The sequence below is a fragment of the Pan troglodytes genome, chromosome 6, assembly GCF_028858775.2.
Source record: "Pan troglodytes isolate AG18354 chromosome 6, NHGRI_mPanTro3-v2.0_pri, whole genome shotgun sequence".
Lineage (NCBI taxonomy): Eukaryota > Metazoa > Chordata > Mammalia > Primates > Hominidae > Pan > Pan troglodytes.
In genome coordinates, this window is record NC_072404.2 from 45,352,744 (window position 1) to 45,378,361 (window position 25,618).

The window sequence follows — 25,618 nt, forward strand, 5'->3', positions numbered from 1 at the left end:
GAGGAGTTTGGGAAACCATTTATGTAAACTACTTGGATTGGACAACTTGAAATAATATTAAACCTACTTTGATTAGTAGTTATATAGTCATAAATAATGGTTTCAGTGGTTTTTTCAACAGAAAACTTCTCTCTTTATATGAAAATAAGAGAAACAGAGCCTCAAAGTTGATTTTTCCCTAGTATAAAGGAGTTAGAACACATTTAAAATGTGTTCAGTTTAAGGTATCACATTTTATGAAAACTGACAAAACTAGAATGTGTCACAGAAATCATATACTATGAGGATTAGAAAAATAAGCTGGAAATGTTTAACTTGGGAAAAAAGTGTTTGAAAGAATATAACAGAATCTTCATTTGTTTGAAGAGTTGGTGTGTGAAATAGAATATAGACTTATTCTGAGTAGTTCCAAAGGTTAGAAGAAGAACAAATGTCTGGAAATTACAGTGAGATATTCTTCAGTTCAAAATAACAGAGACCTATCTAAAATAATTAAAGCTGCCCCTGAGCTTTCTCATAAAATATTGATTTCCCCATTGGAAATTTCCAAGAAGACCGTATATGACCATCTAGCAGCAATGTTGTTGAGAGATTCTTGCTTTGGGTGGGAAACCAGACCAGGTCAAAGTGACTTTGTAACCATGGTCTGCAACCTACTATGAGGTAGGTTGTGGTTAACCTATGAGCTGTGATGGTTAATTTTATGTGTCATCTTGGCTGAGCCATAAAGTGCCCAAATAGTTGGTTAATTATTATTCTGGGTGTGTCTGTGAGGTTGGTGCTGGATGACATTAACATTTGAATCAGAAGATTGAATAAAGCAAGTTGTCCTATCTACTATGGGTAGCCCTTGTCCAAACAGTTGAAGGCCTGAATAGAACAGAAGACTGACCCTCCCTCAAGTAAGAGGGAACTCCTGTCTGACTGCTTTGAACTGGGACATTAATCTTTCCCTCTTCCAGTCTTGAATTGAAACACTGGCTGTTTTGGGGTCTTGAGCCAGCTGTTTTTCAGACTGGAACTTACACCATCAGCTCTCCTGGTTCTCAGGCTCTCAGGCTCAGACAAACTATACATTGGCTCTCCTGGGTCTCCAGCTCATTGCCTGCAGATCTCGGGAATTCTCAGCCTCAATTATTGCGTGAGCCAATCTTTTTTTCTCTCTCTCTCTGTTGGTTCTGTTTCTCTGCAGAACCCTATGACATGGGCTGAGAACTTCTCCCAAAGCAAGTTCTTTCTTCAGTTCTTATAGGTAAACCGAGTATGTTCTCTAGATTATCGTTTTTACTTCCTGCTGGGCTTTGAGAATGACTAGAATTATGGTTCTACTTCAATTTTTATTGTTTCATTCATCATCAGAGTTCTTTTTTTTGTTTTGTTTTGTTTTGTTTTGTTTAGAAACACAGAGTTCTTTTTACTAGAAAATTGAAACAGGTAAGCTACAAGGTCTTTTGCCCTACCCCCAAGAATCATGGTAAACAATTTTTTTTTTTAGAAATTCTCTCCAGAAAACCACTTCAAAAGTCTCCTACGATTTTAAAATCTCATTATTACATTTGCTTATTGCTTCCAATTGTTTTTCTTCCTTTGTGACTTCTAGCTGTATTTTTTGTGCTCAAAAAAAATAAAAAAGCTTAAGCACAAAGAGTCAGAAGTAGAATAGAAGGAACAGAGTTACAGATTGTATTTTTAAACAACAATAAAATGGTTATTTTTAATAACCATTTCAAAAATACAGAGACATTTTGGATTTTGACTTCAAGTTTCATTTAATAAAATTTAGCAAATAGAAGAATGCTAGTGTATTAAACACCTACGTGTAGTTAAATTTTTAGTTTAACATTGAGAAACCTCATGTACATTCAAAAGGAACAGATAATTCCAATCTCATTCTCTTTGACAGTGATTAGTTTGTGGCTCATAGCAAGAACAAAGGAGAAAATGAAACTATTATTCTGTGCTGTATAAATCTACTCCACCCTGATGACTTCTGCTGAGCATGGAGGTGGAACCGGGTGAATGGTGGTACACAGATAACATTCCAGTTGCTATATTTGTGCACACACAAAAGGGTGTGCCCACAATTCTCTATCTAGGTTTAAGGGCAAATTAGAAGATTCCAGACTTAATACCAAAAAAGCACTAAAAAAAATCAAAATCCAAGATAGCATTATGCAGTACTTATGAGATGCCATACAGAATGAACTATTGAATAAGTTAAAATCCAAATTTCATCAAATTGTATAACTGCAGAATATAATCATTTTGTAAACTGTATTGAGCTTTAAAAATATATACTTTCTTGTTTCAGGGTGATTTGCATAGAGTTGCCTACTGTCATTATTTTGAGTCTTTCAGGAGAAAAATAAAATTTTTATTCCTTTCTAAAATGTTGGTCTTTATACCAGTGCAAATTGACTCTAGTGGTTTGCTTGCTATCAACAATTACGTGACATATCCAAGTTCTTCTCAGCCTCATACTCTATGAAAATGTCAAGTATTCACTACAACATGGGCTATACTGTCTTCAGTGCTTTTCTGTTATCTTCTTCATCTCCAAATCATGAGGTTTACTTAATGTCATAATTTTTCCCTTCTTTGGGATTGTCAGGATCCTCTCCTTTGTTCACTGTGGTCGATAGAATAATGTCTGTTGACCTCCCCAATGTTGTCTATGTCCTACTCCCTGGAACCTGAGACTATGTTAGATTATATAGGAAAGGAATGAATGTTGGAAATGGAATTAAGGTTGATAATCAGCTGGCTTTAAAATAGGAAGTTATCCTGGATTATCCTATAATCACAAGAACCCTTAAAAGCGGAAGAGGGAATTGGAGAACCAGAGAAACTGCAGCATGGGAAGGGCTTGGCCTGGTATTGCTGGATTTGAAAGTGAAGGAAGGAGGCCATGAGCCAAGGAAATCAGGCAGCCTCTAGGCTACACCCTGCTCACACTGATCTGAGCCCAGTAAGATCCATGTTGGACTTTTGAATTCAATAAAGAACTCTAAGATAATAAACTTTTTGTTGTTTTAAGCCATTAAGTTTGTGGTAATTGATCACAGCAGCAATAGAAAACTAATATATTTGGGTTTTGTTGTTACTGTTTGTTTGTTTTTTAAGATGTAGTCTCACCCTGTTTCCCAGGCTGGAGTGCAATGGCACAATCTTGGCTCACTGCCACCTCTGCCTCCCGGGTTCAAGCAATTCTCCTGCCTCAGCCTCCTGAGTAGCTGGGACTACAGGCGTGTGCCACCATGCCTGGCTAATTTTTGTATTTTTAGTAGAGACGGGGTTTTACCATGTTCACCAGGCTGGTCCCAAACTCCTGACCTCATGTGATCCACCTGCCTTGGCCTCCCAAAGTGTTGGGATTACAGGAGTGAGCCAGGGCGCCTGGCCGTAATATATTTGTTTGGTTTTTGGCCTTTCCTCTGCACTGATTCCTTTTCTGTTGAAATCCTTAATAGCCTTCAGGCCAAATCCAAGGATCATAGAACATGTTCACCCTCCCTTGACTCCTTTATTTCTGTCAAAAAAAGTAATTAAGGAAACTACTGAATAACCCTGAAATCAACAAAGGTGCCATTGTTATAAAGGTATAAAGGTATGCAACTTTTAAAAATTGACTTAGAAACAAGGACATAAGTGAAATGCCATTTGCCTATAGTTCTAAAGCCTTTCAATAATTAATTTAACGCCTATAAAATATTCAGCACAGCACCCTAGGGAAGTTAAAAATTGGGACAATACACATGGCAAAGTTCTTGGGAATACACAGAAGGCACCTGTGTTGATCAAGTGACTGCTGACAAGAGAAGACGTAGGGATTGAGAGAGACAGGAAGTGAAGAGCAGATAGAGTAGGAGATAGAGAAAGTTTAAGGGATGATTTCTGGGAAAGAAGAAAAAGAAAAGGGTAGAAAACAAAGAGAGGAAGAGAATGTGGCAAAGATAAGATCTCTCAGGAGATCTGCTCTCTTGACCATAATAAGCACCCAACAAGTATTTACAGAATGACTGATTTGAGGGACTCTGATTTCTTCCAAGAGGAAAGACAGGAAATAAGCTAATTCTATTCAACATACATTTTAGACATGATTACAGTCTAAACAAAATTTTACATTTTCTAGGATTTCATTCTACATTACAGAAGTTTATTAATTATGTATGAATTCTCAGTAACTACTAATAAGGGATCCACCAATGCTTTCCTTCAGAAAGCATTCAGATATGGAGTGTAAACAAATACTTTTAATTACTCTTTCAGTCATTACATAAAAGACTTTGGGCTTCTAACTGAAGAAGTTATATAATTAAAACAACCAATACTCATTCTGAGTATTACTTGATTGTCAGAAATACTGAGTCAGGGTTCATTTTATACCAAAGTCAAGCCTGACATCAGCTTAAATGATTAAGTCAGATTCAAAAATCCTTCCCATCACTGCAGAACATAAAGACAATTTCAGTCCAACATGTCAGAAATCTCACTTTCAGAAAAGTTGTCACCTTTTCTTTGCACTCCAGCCCGCCAGCCCCTTTAATGTGCTATCCAAGAAAGCAGTGAGGAAGAATCCCAGGATAACTGTGCTGTAGACGGGAAGAATAACCAGGCCAGAGATCAGGAGGACTGGAGGACCCCAGGGGAAGAGCTGCAGGAAAAGGGAGACCCCACAGATAATATGATGAAATATTTGGAAAGCATTAGGAACATCTGGATAGAAAATTAGATAAGTGAAACAATAAGGCAGATACCAAAGCCAAACAAAAATCTTTAAAAGGAAATGCAGTCATACTTCTCTATTAAGCTGTGCAGTGAATCATATTTACATCACCATCATGTGGGAACACTGGTTATTATTTTATCAGAAAGTAATGATGTTATCAAATTGGGAGAATGGGGAAAGTTGGGGGGTTGTAACAGAGACAAATCTTCCTTATAAGTTTATCAGAAAATGACGATGTTATCGAATTGGGAGAATGGGGAAAGTTGTGGGGACAGTGATAACAGAGCCAAATCTCTGTCTATCCAATTGTCTATCAAAACAGGAACTCAACGGATTGGAGCCTACTGGGCTTGAGAGCCCCGCTGAGGAGTCCGGAGGTTGGGACGCAACTACGGCCGCGTCCCCTCCCGGTCCCCGGCCACATGGCGAGCGGGGCGACACCGAAGCAGCCCACGGAGCTCGAGGCGACGCTGCTGAGCCTGGTTCCCCAAAGCGGCCGCGCCACTCCCCGCTTCCCCGCCCGGCTCCGGGCCCCAGGCCCTGGGACGCCGAGCCACCGCCGCCGTTTCAGACGCAAACCCCACCGCGACCCTGCAGCAGCCTGCCCCGCCTGGCCGCCAGAGGCACCTTCCAACTCCGAAACACATTTTTCAACACATAATAGAATCATTATCAGAGGTGGACACATTCAGAAGTTGTTCTTAATCAGAGGGCAGCTTGTGCTTAGGAAAGCCAGCCTCAGTCCTCAGCACCCAGCACCCAGTGCTGCAGGTTTCTCCTGGGTGAAGATGGACCAGCCCACCTTGGCCCTCCGGCAAGCTAGAACAATATGTACACGTCTCTCAAACTATGAAGAGAAGATTTGAGAGGAGTATGAGCAAATCCTCAATACCAAACTAGCAGAGCAATACGAGTCGTTTGTGAAATTCACACATGATCAGATTATGCGACCATGTGGGACAAGCCCAACAAACTATGTGTCTTGAAGCTTTTTGTTGCAGATCTCGGTACCAGGTTTGACCTCAAGGCATGGTTGCTATACATTTTTTGCAACTGTTTGATATCACATTTCAGTTCCAACTTTGCATCCTGAGAACATTCCAACGTTTCTGCAGGTCCATTTTATACGACTTGAAAGACCTTAAAACTTTCTGGTTGCCACAGGTATATCTTTCTTTTCTGTTCATCCAGTAAATAGTCATACCCTACTGTGACAGATTTTTCCAAACAAAAATACCTGGAGCAGCAGTGTAGCAAAATATGCCTTCAGTGGCACTCAACAAATGGAGTTTCCCCAAGCACGGTTCTGTAAGAAGTGTGTGTGAGAGTGTGTATGTGTCTGTACATGTACTTTAGATTATGGTTTGTATTGTGCAAATTTTTTTGATCTTGGGGATTCTGGCTGTGGATTTGATGCAGAAAATTATGGTTAAAAACTTATGGTCTACAGAGGATACTTAATGCTTTGTGACTATATAAATTGTAACAGTGGATTGTTTTATGTGTAGGTATTATTGTTAAATATGGGGACTGTTCACCAGGCACAAAATAGGAATCATAAATTAGGATGCAGGCTGGGTATGGTGGCTCATGCCTGTAATCCCAGCACTTTGGGAGGAGGCCGAGCTGGGCGGATCGCTTGAGGAGAGTTCGTGATCAGCCTGGCCAACGTGGAGAAACCCTGTCCCTACTAAAAATACAAAAATTAGGTGGACATGGTGGCAAGCACCTGTAATCCCAGCTTCTCGGGAGGCTGAGGCAGGAGAATCACTTGAACCAGGGAGGCAGAGGTTGCAGTGAGCCCAGATTGTGCCACTGCACTCTAGCCTCGGTGACAGAGTAAGATTCCATCTCAAAGAAAAAAAAAAAAAGTGAAGATGGCCATTGGCTGTGGTTATGACAATACAGTGAAAGTCTGTTGTCTTAGATATACAAATACATAGTGAGAAATTAGAACAAACTGGAGACTGGCCTTTGACACATGGACTCTGCCTAGCTGTGTTAGAAAAATATTTAACTCCAAGCCTTAAAATTCCCAAATGGAGTTGGTGCTTACCTCATTCACACAATCCAAGAGTTCACTGGGTCCTGAACCTCTAAAGGGAAAAGGTCTCCCCTGGAGCAGGAGCATCAGAGTTTGCTCGGGGGCATAAGGTAGGTGAGTGCTGGGCCGAGGCAGGCTCCCCTGGCACTGCTAATTGCAGGAGCACTTTACCTTTGTATCAGTTATTAAAAACAAAATTTGAATCCTTTGGTCAGGTTCCCCCAAATTATTTTGAGGTAGCCATGTTTAAGTGCTTGAGCTTTTGTGTTGGCAAACCCCTGCCCAAGGTTGCTAATAGGGTATTCTGCCCCTTGTTTCCACAGCTGAGGCACAGAAAGTAGCCTCTTTTGTGAGGAGTTGGGAGTTAAGTATACATTTATTTTTTTACCATGATTTGTTCAGGACCACATTTTACAAGATACCTTGTTTCCTTTATTATTGTTTCTGGAAAGTCCTATTCATATTATTTTATTTGAATATAGAATATAGTTTTTTAAAATGAGGGCTTATTTTGAAAAATTCTGAGCTTAATTCAAATTTATGCCAATACCTTCCCAAATAAGGTAATAGTCAAAGACAGATGTTCTGATCAAATGGCTTAGAGATAGTCCTGGAATATTCATATTCAAAGATTCCTTATTAATGAATGTCTTTAACTTAAATCTACCCAGTAATTGCAACATGGTTCTTTGTACATTTTCATTATATGGTGTTAACAAGCTTCACTGCAAACAAATAAATTACTTAAGTTATTTGTTTACCTTGTCTTCTTAAAAAAACAGAAAGTCAGCATACAATGTCTAAAATTGACAAAATAGGCTGGGTGCCACCGTGCATGCCTGCAGTCCCAGCGCTGTGGGAGGCCAAGGCAGGTGGATTGCTTGAACCCAGGAGTTTGAGACCAACCTGGGCAACATGGCTAAACTTCCTCTCTACAAAAAGTACAAAAAATTAGCCACATGTGGCGGTGTGTGCCCGTAGTTCCAGGTACTTGGAAGGCTAGGATGGGAGGACTGCTTGAGTCCAGGATGTGGAGGTTGCAGTGAGCCAAGATCACACCACTGTGCTCCATCCTGGGCAACGGAGTGAGACCGTCTCAAAAATAAAATAAAACTGGTAAAATAAGAAATGACCATGTAAGCCTATTATTGAGAACGATGAAGATAAATACTAGAAGAAACAGATACAAAAGCTAAAAATACTTGCCTTGGAGAGAGGGATTTTTCAATATTATTTGATTTTTTAATTTATGTGTATCAATTTGATAATAATTATTTATTACAATAGGCTGAACCATGAATACCCTCACCTAAAGATGTTTATGTCCTCAGCCCCAGAGCCTGTGAATATATTACTTTAAAGGCAAAAGGATTTGGCACATGTGATTAAGTTACGGATTTTGAGATGGGGAAATTCCCTTGGATCATTTGGTAAACCCTGTGTAATCACAAGAGACCTTCTATGAGGGAGGCAGGACAGTCAGAGTTGGAAAGGAGATATGATGATGGAAGCAGAAGACGGAGTGATGAGACTGCCGGCTTTGGAGATGGAAGAGGGCCACAAGTCGAGGACTGAGCAGCCTCTAGAAGCTGGAAGAAGCAAAGAATAGTATTCTCCCCTAGAGCAGTCGTCCCCAACCTTTTTGGCATCAGGAACTGGTTTTTTGGAAGAAAATTTTTCCATGGACAGGTGGCTAGCGGGGATAGTTTTCGGATGAAACTGTTCCACCTTAGATCATCAGGCATTAGTTAGATTCTCACAAGGAGTACACAACTTAGATCCCTCGCATGCCCAGTTCACGATAGGGTTTTGCTCCTATGAGAATCTAATGCCACTGCTAAAGTGATGGAAGGTGGAGCTCAGGTGGTAATACTGGCTAGCCCGCCGCTCACCTCCTGCTGTACCACCTGGTTCCTAACAAGCCATAGACTTGTACAAGTTCCTGGCCCGGGGGTTGGGGACCCCTGCCCTAGAGCCTTCAGAAGGAACACAGTCCTGCCAATCCATTTTAGACTTTGGCCTCTAGAGCTGTAAAATAAAACTTTTTTTTGTTAGTTTTAAACCACTAAATTTGCATTAATTTGCTATAGCAGCAATAGGTGACATAAATTTACTTAGAAAATAAAACCACCAGTTGTAGAATGTTAAATAAGAAAAATAAAACATGGTAAGACATGAATTATAGAAAACATGCCATCTGCTGACAGAGTAATTCAAAATGAAGGAATAATCTAAATCAGAAAGGGATGACAATTTCAATATATTTATCATGGTTTTGTGAATACTCACTATGCATTAGGACAAAGTTTTGTAACTTAAAGCTAGTCTTCTATGAGTCAATGCATAGCTACATTCTAATGTTATTTACCACATGTACTTTTTCTTATTCCCACCTCCCTTTTTTTCTTTCCCATTCCTCAGTGTATCATCTCTCTTCCTGTCACCGATACTCGGTTGGGGTAGCCACCTGGCTCGCATTACAATGATTCTGTCATATCCTGGAATTGTCTCTGTATCAGTCAGAGCTCTCCAGACACAGATACATAGATATATCTATAGCTGTCTAGATTTATTTTAATGAATTGGTTCACATAATTGTGGAGACTGGCAAATCCAAAATCCATAGATCCACAGGGCAGGCTGGAAGGTCTGCAGGAGTTGACACTGCAGTCTTGAGGCAGAGTTTCTTCTTCTCCAGGAAACCTCCGTTTTTGCTTATGAGGCCTTCAACTGATTGGATGAGGTTGACCTACACTATTGTGGGTATTCTCCTTTACTTAAAGTGAACTGATTGCAGGTGTTAACCACATATACAAAATGCCTTCACGTCCATACTTAGAGTTTGATTAAATAGCTGGTTACCACAGCCCATCCAAGTTGATGCATAAAATTAACCATCACAGGTCCCTTGAGGGGTGGGTGGCAGGCACCATGGTTGTGCCCCATGACTCTGTCTCCTGGCTCATAGATCACTAGTCTAATAGTGGACACATGACTCCCACCACACCATTCAGAGTCCCAACCCAGGATTTACTAAAGAAACTGGAAAAACAAAACCGAAAGACATCTAGCCCTCTCTAGTGTCGTGGCAGCCATGAGGTATGAGGATTGGGAGATATCAGTGGCCATATGGACAGTCAGTCATTCTGAAATGGAGGAGACTGAAGCAAACCTACAAAACAGAGACAAGATTTGGAGGAAGAGTCCTGGTTCCAGTTATCACTGAGGCCCAGATATACTCCTGCATTTTCAGTTGTTGAAGTTTTTCAGTTTATGATCTGCTGTCTTATGATTCCCCTCCCCACCCCCTTTTGATTAACAGACAGTGTCTTGCTCCATTGCCCAGGCTGGAGTGCTGTGGTGCAATCATAGCTCACTGTAACCTTAAACTCCTGAGCTCAACCAGTCCCTCATGCCTCAGCCTCCTGAGTAGCTGGGAGTACAGCTGCGGGCCCTCATGCTCGGCTAATTTTTTTTTTTTTTTTTTTTTTTTTTAATAAATGAAGCCAGGTACTGTGGCTCACACCTGTAATCCCATCACTTTAGGAGGCCAAGGTGGGAGGATCACTTGAGGTCAGGAGTTCGAGATCAGCCTGGCCAACATGATGACACCCCATCTCCACTAAAAATATGAAAATTACCTGGGCATGGTGGCGTGCGCCTGTGATCCCAGCTACTCAGGAGGCTGAGGCAGGAGAATTGTTTGAACCCAGGAGGCGGAGGTTGCAGTGAGCCCAGATCGCACCACTGCACTCCAGCCTGGGTGACAGAGTGAGACTCCATCTCAAAAACAAAAACAAAACAGCATTGTGCTAAGTTGCCTAGGCTGGTCTCAAACTCCTGGCCTCAAGCAATCCTCCCACCTCAGCCTCCCAAAGTGCTGGGATTATAGGCATGAGCCGCCACACTGGTCTTTCATTCCCTTTTTAAATTTGAAGGGATATTTTTCTCATCATCCCTTAGCTAGACTGAGCCGGTTTTATGTCATCTGCAAGCAAAAGAGTCTCAACTAAGAGGGTATGATATCATTGGGTTATATACAAATGTTTATGTTTCCCTTTCCTTTCAGATATATGGTTTGATTATCCACTTTGAATAGGCATGACATGTGGCTTGCTTTGTCAATGAATTATGAGTGCAAGTATGTCACTTTAACAGCCAGTGCAAGATTTGCCATGTTCTATGTACCTGGCAGTCACCTGCAGTGACTGTGAAAACACATGTCACTTGGTGCCTCCAACGGGTAGGTTCTTAGGTAACAGTGAAAAGGAGAGAATCCTAGCAAACTGTACATGTAGCATGAGCAAGCAATAAGCTTTTGTGATGGTAAGCCACTGAGATTTTGAAGTTTTCTGCTACTGCAATATAACCTAGCTTATCTTGATTAACACACAGGGCACTTTCCTTCATAATATTTTCCCATGATTCATCTTAAAAGAATCAATATTGAGCCAATCAATATGGGGGTGATAACAGTACATGAAACAGAGTTCTTGCCCTCCTAGTAAGAAAGACAAACAAGCCATTCCAGATCATCCTAAGATTAATGGAAGTATTAAAGTAGTTTAGGCAGAGAAGTTGTATTTGCCTCCCAGATCATGATGGCTGCACAGTGAAGACTGCGTTTAGAGCAGGAAAAGTCTGAACCCATTGAATCTATACTACAATAATAGTAAGGAGGTAATAATGGCTTGGATTAGGGACGTGGTGATAGAAGCAGAGTGAAATGAATGATTTTGAGATATAATGAGGAGGAAGATTTAGCATATCCTGGTAAATGAGTGGATGTGTAAGAAGTAGAGAGAAAATTCAAAGCGAACATATAGATTTCTGGCTTTGATCATTTGGCTATCATCAGTCAGTTTGGACATGCCTAGTTCGAGCTGGGTATCTACAAAACACTCAAAGAGATATCAGATAGGGAATTAAATATATAGGTTTCAAGCTTAGGAGTGAGCTCACAGCTAGAAGTCACCAATATACAGAAAGTAAAGCCATGGGTGTATAAAACCATGGGTGTAGATGAGATCATCCAAAAAGAATGTGGAGACTAGACTACATTGATAAGAGCCTTACAATTCCTTGGAGTGGCAATATTTAAGCAAAGACAGAGCATGCAAAGGACAATGAAACAGTTAGGCATGGTATCACAGAAGCCAAGAGAAAAGATTGTTTCAGAAAGGAAAAAATGGTCAATAGCTTCAAATACTATTGAAACATTAACAACTAAGATATATCTCATAATAGGAATGATGTTGGTAAGTTCATCAAGAGTAGTTTCACAGCAGTATTGGGGGTAAAAGTCTAATATATGGTTGAGGGTAACTTGGAGGTGAGGAATTGGTGATAAGCAAGCATAGACAATTTTCTCAAAAATTCTCCTTAGGGGAAAGGATAATTTGAGCAGAAGCTAGAAGGAGGATATGCATGAAGAAGACACTTTAACAAATGAGAATGCTAATGGCAAGAAACCAGTAAAGAGTGAGAGGCTGAAGACACAACAGAAAGAGAATAATTGATGGACCAAGGTCCCAACTAGACAGGAGTAGCCAAGACCTAGAATACACATTGAATGATGGCCTCTATTGTAAAAAGAATGGAGGAAGGAATGAGTATAGTTCAAAACTTGTTAATTTGATTATAAGTAGTAACTAACACACACTCATGTTATTATTAATTGAATTCTTATAATAAAGTATATAAGTGTAGAAATATAGAGTAATATAAATATCCTGTTTACTATCTTCTCTGACTCTCAAGACTCAAACTACCTAGATTCATGGGACCTAGCCAGCCATTTCTTGTTTTGGTAAGTGCCTTATACAATGTCTGAAATACTGCAAATATTTCACAAGTGGTAATTTAACCCCATTTCCTTGGCTGACTCTGGATTCAAATAGTTAGGGGCTTCATCACTGATGATATCTGATTCTTTTTCTAGCTTCTCCATTAGTCTGATCTACTCTACCTGCCAGATACCTCCTGAGGTTATAAATATCTTCTGTTCTGGTCTATCACTACTTCTACCTTTTTCCAGGATAAATCAATTCATTTATAATACAATAATTGTTTTTTGTTTTGTTTTGTTTTGTTTTGTTTTTGAGACGGAGTCTCGCTTTGTTGCCCAGGCTGGAGAGCAGTGGCGCGATCACGGCTCACTGCGAGCTCCGCCTCCCGGGTTCACGCCATTCTCCTACCTCAGCCTCCCAAGTAGTTGGGACTACAGGAGCACGCCACCATGCCCGGCTAATTTTTTGTATTTTTAGTAGGGACGGGGGTTTCACCGTGTTAGCCAGGATGGTCTTGATCCCCTGACCTCGTGATCCGTCCGCCTCAGCCTCCCAAAGTGCTGGGATTACAGGAGCCACTAGAAATTGATGCTGGGTATAGGGTAATCCCTCAAAAATAATATAACTTATAAAACTGAATAAAAACAAAAATGGATGTCAATTTTCATAGTGACAGGGACTGACCAAAGGCATATTTTCACAGACTTTGTCCAAATGTATCAAAGAGCATTTTAAAGTATTAAATTGGGTTCTTCCCTTACTAGTAATGAAAATGCATAATTTTATTTATAATTAACAAGTGTAAAAAGTTGTTCAAGATTGAAAAACTGAAAAACTTGCAGAGAAATAAGGGAATAAAATAGAGCCACGTATATCTATTACCTCGTTAAGGGGAAATATTTCATCTGGAAGATCAATCCAAATAATAACTTCTAAAAACTAAATGCTTAATTACATAGCAATAAGAATCAATTTTGGAGCTAGTTCAGTGATAGGAAGACAATGTAAAATACCTTATCTTATATGCTAAATTAGATAATATAAAAATACTACACAGCTATACATCCACAATTTTATTTAATAAGTATATCATTAACATTTTCTTAATATATCAGAAAAGATGAAAAGAAACAATATAGAAATATTTTCAGCTATACAAATTCAGGGCTTCCATGACAAATAAAGGCTAAAGATTCCACCTTTATTTACATACATTTTTTTCTTCATAGAAAAAGTCGATATCCAATAAAATGTTACCTAATGTAACCCCAGGCAAAGTGAATGCCATGACTGGACAATGGAGACTTATTTGTTGAACCGTTACACCTAATTACCATGTGCCAGATACTGTTCTAAGCACTCTATGGATGTTAGCTCATTTAATCTTAAAACCATGCCATAGAATATGGTAAAAAATAAAAATGAAAAAACTAAAATTGCTACTTTTCTCCCCACCTCTTCATCCTACCCCATCATATATTGTCAGTAAATGGACAGCAGGAGTCCAATGAAAATATATTTAACTTGGACTCAAAAGATTTGAGTTAGTTTCTGGCTCTATTTAGGGTTCTGTGTGACCTTGAACAAGTTATTGAAACCAGAACTTCCCAAACCTGACTGATCATTGGAATTCGAGGGAGAGTGTTATTACAGTTACAGATGCCTTGGACTTCACCCAGTATTTTCTAATCCTAAATCTAAATATTTTCTGTTTAGAGTGGGACTTGAGAATCTGAATTGCCTTTGAAACTACACAGGTGATTGTGATAAGCAGTCACATTTGGGAACCACTGATAGAGTAGTCTTATCCTCTAATCCCTTGACAGAAAAGTATAGAAATATGTGGTCCACAAGGGTCGTTGGCATGAAGGGGAGAATTATGAAGACCCAAACTCTCATAACCCCACTCTTTACACATTCTCATTAAAGCTGTGTTTAGATATTCTAGATGACCCTTTTGTTGTGGGTCATCCGGACTATCTAAGCCCAACAAACATATCCAGAGGCATATCATACAGGTGACTGTCATCTGCATCACCTACTTAAGCCTACCTCTCCAAGGCATGACGTCATTAAAAATGAAGTGGGAAATTGAGGCAATGGTTCCACCAATTTAAAGTACAAACCCAAATAAACTATCTTCACATGAATGTGCTGAAAATGTGTACGACCTCCTAAAAAAGTTTCGGAGGTGATTGTATCAGCTTTTTTCCCGCTAATTCAACTAAACATCACAATATACATTTTACTCATCCCCACAATATTTTCTGAGTACTTATTTTGGGCACCATGAAGGATACAAAAATGAATAAAACAAAGTACCTGTCTTCAAGCTGGTAAAGATACAGCCATAAACATAAGAATTGTAGTTTTCAGTTTTAAAAACGTTAAGTTTGGCTGAATTTTGGAGATGCTGCAGGCAATCAATGATAAGCCAGAAATGTCCATATTATAAATACATTCTGGACTGTCATATCAAGCTGGTGACCCTGGTATAAAGTACTAAAAGAAACAATATATTTGAGAATCTCAAAATGTGTGTTTGGGTATGTTACTTGACAGCTGTAGTGAATTTTTAAGTCTTTAAAAACTAGTCTCAGAGCGCTAGTCTTTCAGCACTCTGAGCCTATTTCTTTCAACAATTTGTATCTCACAAAATTGTGAAAACAAAATGAAATAGTACAAATGTCAAGATGTCACGGAATTTTTTTTTTCTTTTTTGAGACAGGGTTTCATTTTGTTGCCCAGGCTGCAGTACAGTGTAATGATCACAGGCACTGTAGCCTCGACCTCCTGGGTTCAAGGGATCCACCTCAGCCTACTGAGTAACTGGGACCACAGGTGAATGCCACTATGCCTGCCTAGTGTTGTTTTAATTTTTTTTTTAATAGAGATGAGGGCTCCCTATGCTGTCCAAGCTAGTCTTTAACTCCTGTATTCAAGCGATCCACATGCCTCGGCCTCCCAAAGTGCTGGGATTACAGGTGTGAGCCACCACACCCAGTCATGGTGTCATGAATCTTATAGATAATGCTCATAACTCTAATAAATAATAAAACATGACTTTGAGTTGATTTTTCACCAGTGGTGACAAATGGCTATTAACCAATTACTTTCTTATCTGGCCCTAAAACACAAAGAAGCCTTGTTTGTCATTGCTGTTCCCAGATGTATAGTTAATATACATTATATGATAATTTTATAAATTGGTATATAAGCAAGTGTATAAAAATAAATATGCACATTATGTAGTCATGAATACATTTAAATGTTTACATTATGCATACACCTCTCTAAAGGAAATACTGAAGTCACCAATTTAATGGAAAAAATTCTCATCTACTTTAGGGATAGACATTGGACAAAACTTCACAAGTCTATATATTTCATTACATGTTTGTGATTAAACAGTGATGAGAATGACAGAGTTTCACAGGAATGTTCAACTTAATTGTGTCAAACATGTAACTGTCTATAAATTCTATAGGGACTGCATTATTCTATGGGGACATGAATAATGTTTTTAATACAAAATTCCAGTTAACTGACTGGAGTAGACTAATCATTAATTCTAAAACATGCTTCTGGCAAATCCCTATCTACCCTGTATTTTCCCCCAAAGCATATATTAGCTATGAGTAGCATGAATATAAAAGTTGTGGTTACCAAAACTTCTTTTTACTTCCCTCTTTCATTAACTATATTTGTTAATACACGAGGTTTGATCATAAATAGTAAAGTCAATTCACAAGTTAAGAAAAAAGATCTAAGTGTATTTCAAAACAGGATCCTTCATGTTCTTTGAGTAATCCAGGCAGCAAAGTCAGGAATGCTCATGAGTGCTACTGGATATTAGTGCTAATTACTAATAATATGTACTTACAATTATGCCCTTTCATCCAAGTACCTCAAAGAGCTTTCATAGCATTAATTTGTTATTTCCTATAATATCCTTGAGAGGCGGCTGATAGAAAGTTATTATTATCTCTATTTTACAGTCAGAGAAACTAGGGCATAGAGAGGTTAAGTAACATTGCTAGGGTCATACGGTGAACAACTGACAAAAAAGGGACTCAAGCTAATTATTCTCATTTCCTGTTCAGTATATTATCCATTATATGGTTGTTCAATACACCTAAATGCTTTTTTATCCTAGACAAATTGAGAATACTGTATTTAAATAATCTAAGACGTAAGTGAACGCGTTTCTCTTTTTTCGTGTGTTCAAAAATGCTGCTCTACAGGGATATAGAGTTAAAAACTAATAATTAGTCTTTGGTTTGCAGCTGTAGCTATTATTTATAGGGCTTTTACTATTTGTGGTTTTCTGAAGCTCTGCTCAAAATGAAGTATTCTATTTCTCACTGCTTTATGCTAGGTTAGCATAGCTGTGAGCCACCAAAAAGCAGCTGAGACAGGCTGACTAATGAATTTGAGGTTGTCTTTCATTGCGTTCCTATTGCTCACTCTTCTTGAAGTCATCCTCCTTCTAGCTCTCCATTCAGCAGATATTTGTGCAACCCACCATCCTCAATCCTCAGCCTATGGCCAGCTTAACTGTTGTCAATGATTAAATTTAAAATATTTTTATTGGAATGGACCAATTCCTACAGAATAAAAAATTAAAATATTAAAATATAAACATAGATAATATTTCATTTTATGAGTTAATGATGCTATACTATTAATAGTTACCACTGTTACATCCAGTTTCTGCTAAACCTGACCTTTAAGGTCCTTAGAAGACCATTAAACATTAGAATATTGGTCTATGGATGGACACATATCATCGTATTGGGTTTTTTAATGCAGTATTTCAGTAATTTTCCCAAGTAAAGGCAGGGAGAAAGGAGAAGTGGTTTTGCAACTGTGCTCAATGACGTAAGACTGCAGTCAGCTTGGATATGGTAATGTAAACCTGTGGTGTTTCCAACTTCAGCCCAGCTCCTCCCTAGAGCTCTAGACCCATATAGCAACCACCATTAGACAGCACCACTCTTACTTCACTCATCAACTCCAAAACTGAACTCATTTTTTTTCTGCAAAAATGTCCCCTCCCAGAACTCATCCTAACTCTTCCTTATCTTATTTAGTAAAATACACCCTTATCCTGCCCCTCCCTCAAAGCAAAACAAGGCATCATCATTGCCTCTTCCATTCTCCTATCTGGCAGCTGCCCCTAGCAACCAATTACCAGTTGATATGGCCTCTTGAGTATTTTAGGAATCCATCTCCTTTGGATGCTCACTACCATTCACACAGGGTCCTTAAGTTTTCTCTTATTGGCTTCTGCAATGGCCCCCTTGTGGGCTCTCTGCTTATCCTTCTCTGCCCCCCCACCTCCACCCCTCAAGTTATCTGTTCTATACCAACAGAAGAATAGCTTAAATTGTAATCTGTCCACTCATTGCCTCACCAAGGCATAGACGATTCGTGATTTGGCTCCTGTTTTCTTCTCCAGCCTCATCTTTTTCAGCAACCTAAGTTTGAACTTCAAGACCTGTAATTATTACTTATTCTTCTCAACACATTATTTGTCCCCGTGCTGCATCTCCTTTCTGTTCAGATCCGGATTTGCCATCCCACCCCTATTTTTGTAGTAGAAAATGCCTATTTATCTTTAAAACTCTAACCTACAGTTAGTAAAGCTATCCATTCTTTACGCTGTATCATCTTGATAAACCATACTTCCAATAGCAATGATTTGCTTTCATGTATGTCTGCCCACTAGACTGGACATTCCTTGAATGGCTCATACCAGGAATATAGTTGGTACTCAATTTGTGGGGAGCAAAGAGAGATAAGCGAATAAATGTCAAGACATAAGAATCTGTAGCTGCTAACTTAAATTTATGGATTTAGTGAAACTACTTCTCACAAGCTACCAAATCACAGTGCCATGGGGCCGCAAGATGATCTCAGTGCCACACCGACACCTGCAGAGTCGCAGGGGGGTCCGACACCCCTCAGAAAGAACTCGCAGACCGTCCGAGAAAGCGAATTCTCCAGGGGGTCAGCAGTTAGATGAGGCCCAGGGCAGCCACGAGACCCTCCAGCCAGGGTAGGCGGCTGACCCGCCTCCTGGGATTTGGCCCGTGACAAGCCACGTCGCCAGCTCCGCTCTGAATACCCCCGGCCACGCCACACGAGCGGCCTCAACCCTGAGACGCCCAGGGAACATGAGCTGACCCTCTAGAAGCAAGATGGCGGCCTCCGCTCTCCCCTCCTTCCCCCAAGAACCCCCTCCTGGTCCCCAAAAGAAAGACAAGGACACCGCGGCAACGACGCCGAGATCCGGGAACCTCCGCGAGGCCCGCGGCCACTCCCGAGCCCCCGGGAGATGACTTCACCTCGCGGAGCTCAGAGAGCCGGGGGTGGGGCCGTCGGAAAGACAGCGCGGACAGCCCTCAGCTTGCAGGGGGCGGAGGCCGGGCAGCCTGCGCCCTCCGAGCCATTGTTCTGCGGCCCAGGCCCATGATCACCCTCCTCTCAGCCCACGGACAGGAAGTCGCTCCCCAGCTGCCCCGCCCCGCTCCCCAGCGCCCCGGAAGTGATCTGTGGCGGCTGCTGCAGAGCCGCCAGGAGGAGGGTGGATCTCCCCAGAGCAAAGCGTCGGAGTCCTCCTCCTCCTTCTCCTCCTCCTCCAGAGCCCAGGCTCCCCCGCCACCCGTCAGACTCCTCCTTCGACCGCTCCCGGTGCGGGGCCTTCCAGGCGACAAGGACTGAGTACCCTCCGGCCGGAGCCACGCAGCCGCGGCTTCTGGAGCCCTCGGGGCGGCGGACTGGCTCGCGGTGCAGGTGAGCGATGCCCGCTCGGGCCGCCCGGGGAGGGACTGGGGCCACCCGGGCGGCGGCGGGGGTGTGTCCGGGCGGCGGCGGGCCGAGGCCCTGACGCGGGTTCGGGCTGCCGAGATTGCACATCCCACGTTCTGCCCGGGGACGAGCTGTGAGATGAGCCCGGCTGGAATCCGGGGCACCGCGTTCGCCGCTGTGGGGCGAGTGAGCCCCCGAGAGTGGGCGGCTGCGGAGAGGTCCCCTCCGCCCGGCAGCCGGTCTCAGTTGGCCTCGTCCGAAGGTCACCCCGCACCTTTCGTCCAGGGCGCCCAAGTTCCCGCCCGGGCGGTGCCCGCGACCTGGGGCAACCCGCTGCCGCCGCAGTCCCCGCGCCTCACTCCACCCCTCTCCCCTCCTTCCCTTTCTTTCCACTCCTTGCCTGTGCTAGAGCCGCTGCTTTTTAAGCATCTCCGCCAGGGTTTTTTGTTTTGTTTGTTTGTGGTTTTTTTTTTTTTTTTTTTTTTGCCAGTTAAAGGAATGGTTTTTCAGACTTAAAGTCATTAGACTCTCCGCACTGAACTGAATACCTGGCCTTGGGCGCTTGCACAGCTTTAGCCCATTTTCAGGTAATCTAGCTTCTAATATGAGGAAGAGAATACATTTTGGGAGAGAGGTGTTTCCTCTGTGGTTCGTTTCTGAAAGATTTCCAGAAGTGGAAGATGTGATTGGCATGCTTTAGCCTGGATATATGTGTTTAAGTAGACGGGGGTGACGGCACACGGGTGGCAGTGTTGTTTCAGGATTTAGGGAGAATTAGGGAGTTAACTGGCCTGTGCTCGGAAACCTGAATGTCCAGACTTGTAAGAGCTCATCCAAGTGTGGCTGAGGTAGTGTGCGAAGTCCCGTGCCACGCCCTACGTGTCAAGCTGAAAAGCACCTAATTTACAAATTGTGTGGTGTGTGGGGGGAACAACCTTTATAAAACATGTATCATAAGTTAATTCTTTTCCAGAAAGTAAATTGCAACTTGAATCATATTCCAGAAATTGGATAACAGATTTCATTGGTAAACTCTTACAGTATGTTTATTAATGTATTTCAGTGTGTCTTATTAGCTCATGTTTTTCTGTCTCTCGTAATACAATATTATTCTAAACCGACTCCTGTATTAAAATAATACACTATTATTGTAAAGTATTATCTGACAACACCGTTTTTTGACCTTGGATTTCTTTAGGGCAGGAGCCATGTCCTACTTATGACTGTTTCTATGCAGTATGCCTTGAACATAGAAGCTGTTCACACATTTCTGCACTGAATGAATGAGTGTATAGGTTATCTCACAGTCACCATCCAGGAGTTGCTTATTTTTGTTGGGCTAGGCTGTTTGTTTTGTTTCAGGTTCTTGCCACTTACAGACTTTACTTCGTGTTTCATTCTTCAGCAGTCAGAGTTCTTTGCCTTCCAAAACTATCCTCCTCTGAAAGGTTAAAATTATATTAAAATTGTGCTGGGCATTATAACTTGTATTCTAGTGTTAAATGCTTACTACTTGAGCATATTCAGAGTTAGTAGGAAGAGATTGCCTGGTGATACACATCAAGTTTATGTTTGGGGTTGATAACTGTACCCTATCTTAATGAAAAAGAGGAAATTAGGAGTTACCATTGTTTGGATAACGTGGTGCTTCCCAGAATGCTTATAGTGGTTCATTCTTCCCATGAATACACGCAATCCTCTGAAATCCTGATGTGACCTTGGCATGATTTACCAATAGCCTCTTTTACATTTATTTTCCAAGATCCAGATGCTGTTCTCTAGTGTGTTTGCTGAGTGTGCAATAATATGGATCATTTATTTTGAAGCAGTACTTCATTACAACACTTTCTTCACAGGGCTTTCCAAAGGAAGAAAGGGCTAATTATAGAAAAGAATCTTGTCTACCATTTGTGAGGGAATATTTTTGTCTATAGATGGTTGGATTATTTTCACATTAGGGAGGTTCAAATAAGAAGAAAGTGCTGACGTTTTCTCTCCTCTCCAAGTATGTGGTGGTGGTCCTGCACTGTTTTTCCGAGCTTAGCTTCTACAGAACATAAATAAATGTACCAGTGTCAATTCTTGTAGATATGCATATCAGTGTAATATGCATTTGTATTCTTTAGTAGATGAGTGGCAAGGACAATTACTTTTAAAATACTGGAATAAGAGGCTGTGAATGTTAATGAGGAAAAAGACTATGATTTTGAAGGAGACAGTTTATGATTTTCATTGTTTTATAAAATATTTTAACTCTTAGACACTAAGGAGAGGGAAGCCAGCAATTTCTTACCTCAGTGACATTACCACTATACAGAGGTTAGATTTTCCTTCTTTAATTCAGCAACCCTCTTGGTAATAAGAGTTCTCATGTGTTGATTGCCTGCCGAGCACTGTGATAAGAGCTTTACTTAAATTATTTCTAATCTCCACAACACTTCTGCAAGACAGGTAGTTTTCCCATACTTTATTAAGGTAAATTGAAGTTATTTGCCAGAGGCTAGGCACCTAGCTTGTGTGTAGTAGAGCCTAGATTTGAAAGTAACAATTGCTGAGAGCACTGAGTATTATTGCAGTTAATCCTAAATGGCTGTGGAAAAGGCAGTTCTGACTGAGCTGGAACTGGAGCTTCAGGAAGGTGAAGATACTGATTCCTCTCTCTTGGACATCAAGTGTGGCCTGGGGTTGCCAGCAGTCCTGGCCAGGTGGCCTCAAGCAGCAGCCATTCTTCTCTTTTATCTTCAACGTGCCTACAAATACAGTGTTATCACCGTCCATGTGTGCCATGATGAAAAAATGGTTGGGCATTGTTCCCGTGGGTGTCCTGGTAAAGTATTTGGACTCAATTCTGGTGTTTGATTAGTGCTTTTTAAAGTAACAGAATCGTCCCTATTTGAGAGGAATACCATAAATCTATTTGTAGTGACCTTTCCTTGAAATCACATTTTTTTTAGTTCGTTCTTTCACTAATGGAAATGGGGGAGAAGCTATGGGGGACAGTAGAAAGAATTGTAAAAGAAGCAGAGATGTGCTTGGTCTGTTTTTAACCGTTTGAGACCATTAATCATTTTCTCTGGGTTTAAGATGGAGGCTTAAAAGTGGCAGAAGTCTTGTAAGGGTTTAGCTGCTATTCAGTGCTGGTAGAATTCTCTTCCCTCCTTCTAAGCCTGTGCACTTTTTAAAATGCACTTTTAAATAGGCTTAATTTGAAGAATGTGTCCATCTCTCTCTCTCTCTCTCTTTTTTTTTTTTAAAGATATACCCTTAAGTAAAAAACAGCTGATTGTCTGGCCCCCATAAGTAACAGCTATTCTGTTTTTTCTTTAAGACATCTTTCTTATTACCTTATTGCATTCATAAGGATTTGGGTTGCCGTATAGAAAAAAAGAAATTAAAGTTTTATGGGTTTCTAAAATATGTATGAGTAAATTTTAGGTGAGAATTTGCATCTTTGATTTAATTATACGTGAAGGTGATGACTTAGTTTCTCAAAGTCGGTAGTCTTTACAAGCCAAAAAAGGCATGCTTCCATAAAATGATACTATTCTTAAAGGCCTTCACAGCTAGGGTCCTATATTAGATGCCGTAGATGTAACACTGACATACATAGTCTCCTTAAAGTCTGGGATCCAATTTTATTGCTGAATTTACTTTTGAAACTAAATGTCAGGGTTTGGTAATGTTATTTTGGACAATAAGACATAGTTAGATTATAAAATGGCTTATACTCCCAGATTTATTGGGAAGGTGGGCAAAGATCCCCCAGTTTCCAAAAGATTATGATTATGGTCATCTAAGCCACAGGATCTGTTTTCTTACGTAGTTGAGAAGCTAACATAGTACTCCATTAAAAGTGGAGGTTGCCACACTGCGTGACCAAACACTGAGTTCAGCTGCCTTGTCTAGATATTCTGGATTACTACAGCAGCCTTCTAGCCTATGGTTGGAACCCATCTGATACTTTTCCCATTCTTGCTTAGAACAATGGTGATATTTCTCTGCTTAAAATCCTCTTGTGGCTCTTTTTTGCCCATTAATAAAATTCAAACTCCATTTATCCTTAATCTCATATACAAAACCTTCAAGATGTGCTCCTTACCTAACTCTCTTTTTTTCCCCTTTATCTTTCATATTTTTCATTTTTTTTCTTACCTAACCCTTTAGCCTTATCTCTCTTCTTGGATGATCTTTTGTTCTACCAATACCCAGCTTTTCTGGAATGCTAGTGTTTGTTTACTCAGTCCTCCATTTCCTCTTCCTGGAATTCTAGCCTCTCTTCCTTCCCCTAATCTAGTATACTCCTACTGGTCCTTCAGAACTCAGTTTAGGTTATAATTCTCCAAAAAATTACAATTAGGTTCTCTCTCTGGATCCCATCCCTCAAAAAAAAAAAAAAAAAAAAAAAACCTTTAAGACTGGGCTGGTTGCTTCTCTTATGTGCTGTCGTAATATCTGTTACAGCTCTTAACTACACTGGAGAGAATACTTTCATTAGCCTATTGTAAATTTTGTTGACAGCAGTCCACAGTAACCTCATAACTACACACACACACACACACACACACACACACACACACAGACACACACACATTCTTTCTCTCTCTTAAAGACCTTCTTCGTAGGCCTTTATCAGTCAAGTGCCCAAACTTTCTCAATTCATGGCACCCTTATTATCGCAGTAATTTTTTTCACAGCATACCTAGGTCAAAAGAACACCTAACAGTTTAATTTTTTTGTTTTTTGTTTTTTGAGACGGAGTCTCGCTCTTTCACCCATGCTGGAGTGCAGTGGCGCGATTTTGGCTCACTGCCGCCTCCACCTCCCAGGTTCAAGCAATTCTCCTGCCTCAGCCTCCCGAGTAGCTGGGATTACAGGCATGCGGCACCATGCCTGGCTAATTTTTTGTATTTTTAGTAGAGACGGGGTTTCACCATGCTGGCCAGGCTGGTCTCGAACTCCTGACCTCGTGAGCCATGTGCCTCAGCCTCCCAAAGTGCTGGGATTACAGGCGTCAGCAACCATGCCTGGCCAGTTTAATTTATTAAGTAATTAGGTCTGAACAACTTAATAAGTATGTATCTCCTAACAAGTCAGTAGCTGTGTGAAAAGATAAAATACACAAACTAAAATCAGTAACTTTCATTCTTAACTGCTATCGTGTATGTACCATAGTTTTCTCGACTAATGTCCTGTTTGAACATTTAAGTAATATCTAATATTTTGCAATTACAAATGATGTTACAGTGAAAAACTTTGTGTACATGTATCTTTGTATTGTTGGAGAGATACATCTTCAGGATAAATGCATATGTAGAGTTGTTAGGTACTGTCAAACTCCTCATCCTGTGGGGTTATACTATTTTGCATTCCTACCAGCAGTGTATGAGAGTAGAGTGCTTATTTCCTCACAGCCTCACCAGCAGTGTTTTGTCAGCTTTTGAATTTGTGCTGATCTAATAGGTAAGAAATTGTATCTCAGTGTATTTTCCATTTGTACTTCTATTACAAGTGAATTGAACATGTTTTCATATGTTTAAGGGTCATTTTAATATTTATTTTTATTGTTCATATTATTTGCTCACTTTCTTTTCTTTTTCCTTTTTGAAACGGAGTTTCACTCTGTCGCCCAGGCTGGAGTGCAGTGGCACGATCTCTGCTCACTGCAACCTCCGCCTCCCAGGTTCAAGCGATTCTCCTGCCTCAGCCTCCTGAGTAGCTGGGATTACAGGTGCACGCCACCACGCCTAGCTAATTTTTGTATGTGTGTATGTATTTATTTATATATTTTGAGATGGGGTCTCACTCTGCCAGGCTGGAGTGCAGTGGCGCCATCTCAGCTCACTGCAACCTCTGCCTGCTAGGTTCAAGCGATTTTCCTGCCTCAGCCTCCCGAGTAGCTAGGACTACAGGCGCGTGCCACCATGCCTGGCTAATTTTTTGTACTTTTAGTAGAGATGGGGTTTCACCGTGTTAGCCAGGATGGTCTCGATCTCCTGACCTCGTGATCCACCTGCTTCGGCCTCCAAAAGTGTTGGGATTACAGGCATGAGGCACCGTGCCTGGCCCTAATTTTGTATTTTTAGTAGAGATGGGGTTTCACCATGTTGGTCAGGCTGGTCTCAAACTCCTGACCTCGTGATCCGTCCACCTCAGCCTCCCCAAGTGCTAGGATTACAGGCGTGAGCCACCATGCCGAGCTTTCTTTTACTTTTTTTCTTTTTTTTGAGACAGAGTCTTGCTGGA

At 40.8% G+C, this 25,618-nt stretch overlaps 1 protein-coding gene and 1 pseudogene across 1 annotated transcript in view; both read left to right on the top strand.

The window, feature by feature from the left end:
- The first annotated feature begins 4,561 nt into the window (after nt 1-4,561).
- LOC112207421 (akirin-1-like) lies at nt 4,562-5,866 on the top strand (annotated as a pseudogene).
- Nucleotides 5,867-13,791: 7,925 nt separating this feature from the next.
- LOC129144550 (DNA-directed RNA polymerase II subunit RPB11-a-like) overlaps nt 13,792-25,618 on the top strand; it is a 40,233-nt gene continuing 28,406 nt past the window's right edge. Inside the window, exon 1 of the mRNA XM_063814171.1 lies at nt 13,792-19,360. The gene's annotated coding sequence lies outside the window, so the exon portion shown is untranslated. The remainder of the gene's footprint in view (nt 19,361-25,618) is intronic.